The sequence below is a fragment of the Orycteropus afer genome, unplaced genomic scaffold (genome assembly GCF_000298275.1).
Source record: "Orycteropus afer afer isolate SDZICR_OR568_19922 unplaced genomic scaffold, OryAfe1.0 scaffold00177, whole genome shotgun sequence".
NCBI lineage: Eukaryota > Metazoa > Chordata > Mammalia > Tubulidentata > Orycteropodidae > Orycteropus > Orycteropus afer.
In genome coordinates, this window is record NW_006921764.1 from 6,658,569 (window position 1) to 6,662,121 (window position 3,553).

Consider the following 3,553-nt stretch of genomic DNA (forward strand, 5'->3'; position numbering starts at 1 on the left):
AGATTGCCCAACCTTCCTTCCGAGGAGTGGCTGGTGGGTTTGAACCGCCAGCCTTCTGGTGAGCAGTCAAGCGCCTTAGGCACTACACTACTAGAGCTCCCACTGGTATTTTGCAAAAAAGTCATCCAACGTGGACAGATTTCAGCAGAGCTTCCAGATTAAGAGAGACTACAAAAACAGGCCTGGAGATCCTCTTCCAAAAATGAGCCAGTGAAAACCCAACAGATCAGAGTATTGATTGTAGATTCAAACCAGATTCATCATGCCAAAGAGGACATTATGCTGAGTGAAAAAAAAATCAATCACAAAGGGACAAATACTGTATGATCACACATTTATAAGACAAGATAGATACACAGAGACCCATGCTTACTGGTGGTTGGATGGGGGTGGCTGAAGGAAATGGGGATGCACTCTTGAGACAGGAGACACTTATTGGCTATGGTGCTGGGAAAGGCAGCACTGAACGCAGTGAGGTGCACACAGCTTGGCCAGAGTGAAAGATGTCATTAAGAAGTACACGAAAGGGTATTTTTGGTAAAGAGTATGACAAAAAAAATTTTCCAACAATACTAACAACCACAAAAATATGTGTGTTGCTATAAAAATATGTATATAGCATATATATGAGTATTAATATGTGGTTACATATGTGCGCACAGACACAGAAGTTATCTACAGGTATATGTACATATAGGTATCTGTGTGCATGTATATCCGTATGTATAATAAACTACACAGGGGACAAAGTTATGGATACTTCTTTTTTTCTTTTAAAATTTTTTACTGTGATTTGGGTGAAAGTTTACAAAGCAAATTCATTTTCCATACAGCAGTTCATACACATTTTATTTCATGACATTGACTGCAATTCCCCACAATGTACACTGTGAAGTTACCTCTTCCCTGTGTTCTTCTTTCCTATGCATTCCTGCCACCGAGCTATCTCCCTGTGCAAACACTGCCATTCTGTTCTCCCACAATTGCCCTACCTGATGCAAATGTTCACCCTTCATGCCTGTACTTCTTTGGCTGGAAGCCACAGGAGCGAGTTCAGTTCCAGACCTGAAGGGAAACTAGGGGCCATAGTCTCAGGGGTCTCATCAGGCTCTATCACACCAGTAAACTTGTTCTTTTTTTACGACTTTGGGTTTTGTTCCACACGGTTTTCCCATCCTATCCAGGATCTCCTGCACTGATCCCCTTCTGAGTGGCTGACAGTGGTAGCTGGGTACCATCTAGTCATCTAGGCTGGGGGCTGCATGGTCTACTAGCCCCCTGGACTAACTGTTTCATGCATCTTTGGCTTTCTTCCTTCTTCTTTGCTCTGGACAAAAGACTCATTGTTGCATATGGATGGCCGCTTGCCAGTTATGGGTACATCTTAGACATAACCAAACACTTCATAAGATTGGTTTTCTGGGTTTGAAGACTTAGGATCATAGTCTTGTGGGACAACTCAGTTAACTGGCATAAAATAGTTCACAAAGGGTATGTCTATATCCCAATGTGGTGAGTAGTGTCTGGGGTGTTAAAAGCTTGCTAATGGCCATCTCAGATAGAACTACTGGTCTCTACTCATCTGGAACCAAAGAGAAAGAAGGAAGCCAAAGACTCAGAGAACAAAGTTGTCTACAGGACTAACAGTGCACAAACCAGAGTCTCATCTACCCTGAGACAGAATTAGACAGTGCTCAGCTACTACTACTCACTGTTCTGATCAGGGCCATGACAAATGGATCCTTTATAAAATGGGAAAAAATTGTGGAACAGAATTCAAATTCTTAAAAAGTGCAGACTTACTGGACCATTTGAAATTAGAGGACTCCCTGAGACTACTGCCCTGAGTTATGCTTTAAACTTTAAATCAAAACTATCCCTTGAGGTTACCTTTTAACAGATTGGCTCATAAAATAAAGAACATCACTCACTGAGTAATGAACTCCTAAAAAAAAAAAAAATCATCTATATGAGACCAAACAGTCAAAAATTACTCTAAAACAAAGATGAGAAGGGGGCAGGGAAACTAGAGTGCTGGAAATGGTACAGGCAGAATAGAATGAATGAGAATGATGACAAATTATGAAAAATGTAACCAGTATCACTGAATAATGTGTTTAGAAGTTGTTATATGGGGACCTAATTTGCTTTGTAAACTTTCACCTTAAACACAGTAAAATATCATTAAAAACAAATACCTCATGCGATCTGGTTCCCAGTTAACTGGCCTAATAGCATGTTTAGTGCTTCTGTTCTACCTCTTGATTTGTTGCATAGTGCCCAAGGTCTTAAAAGCTTGCAAGTGGCCATCCAAGGCACAACGATTGGTCTCTATTCACCAGGAGCAACAGAGGAAGAAGCGGAACAGGAGGAGGATATGGACTGTGTGGCTAATTGCTTCCATGAGCAACTGTCTCCTTTGCCGGGAGACCAGAAGAATGGGATGGTGCCCAGGTACCTATACTGAATGCTTTGATCAAAGAGTCCATAGAGGAATCCTGATCAAAAGAGGGAAAATGCAGAACACAATTTCAAATTCTCATACACTTTCTGGAGCACAGAGGGTAGACAAACCCCGGAAACTAATGCCCTGAGATAATCTTTCTGTCTTAAACCAAAAATATCCCCTGAAAAATCATTTTAAAGCCAAACAACAGTTCAGCTTAATGAGCAAAACGAGGTCTGCATTGAGTCATGCTCTTTTAAGAGCTATCTATATGGGACCAAATTAACAACAGCAACTCAAAAGATTAGACAGGAAATTTAGGGCGCAGTGAATTATTAATGAGGGGGAACAAAAAAGGAAAGTGAGAATGGCTGTACAACTCAAAGAATATAAACAATGCCACTCAACTACACATGTAGAAACTGTTGAATTAGCGTATGTTTTGCTACGCATATACCCAACAACAATAAAAAAATAAATAACATTTAAAGAAAAAATAAAAAAGATGCCAGTGACCATGAAGATGGCACAGGACCAGGCAATGTTTCCTCCTGTTATACACAGAGGCATCACGAGTCAGGGATGACTCAATAACAACCCAAGAGAAACAAAATATTGTGTCCATGCAAAAATTTGTACCAAAATCATTATTCATAATAGCCAGAAAGTGAAAATGACCCAAAAGCCCAATAGTGGAGGAATGAACACATGTTACCATGTAGATGAGCCTTGAAAACCTGCTAAGTGAAAGAAAGCACTAACAGAAGACCACATGCTGTATGATTTTATTCACATGAAAAGTCCAGAATAGGGATCTCTATAGGGATAGAATATGGATTAGTGGATGCTTAGGGCTGGGTGTTGAGGGGAGCAGGATGGGACAGTGTCTAAAAGGTACAAGTGTCTTTTTGAGGTGATGAAAATGTTCTAAAATGACTGTGATGGGTGTACGTATCTGTGAATGTCCTATTCATAGCTACTGAACTAAACAGTTAAAACGAGTGAAATACATGTTATGTGAATTCTGAACTTCCTTAAAATCAAGCAATCCAGTGTACAGGAAATTATAAGGTTGGATTTTCTTTCTTTTTTTTTTTTTTGGTCTGA

General features: G+C 40.0%; 1 protein-coding gene across 1 annotated transcript in view; it reads right to left on the bottom strand.

The window, feature by feature from the left end:
• Window positions 1–3,553, bottom strand: part of ARL1 (ADP ribosylation factor like GTPase 1) — a 13,079-nt gene that overhangs the window by 2,271 nt on the left and 7,255 nt on the right. The gene's annotated exons all lie outside the window — the stretch shown is intronic.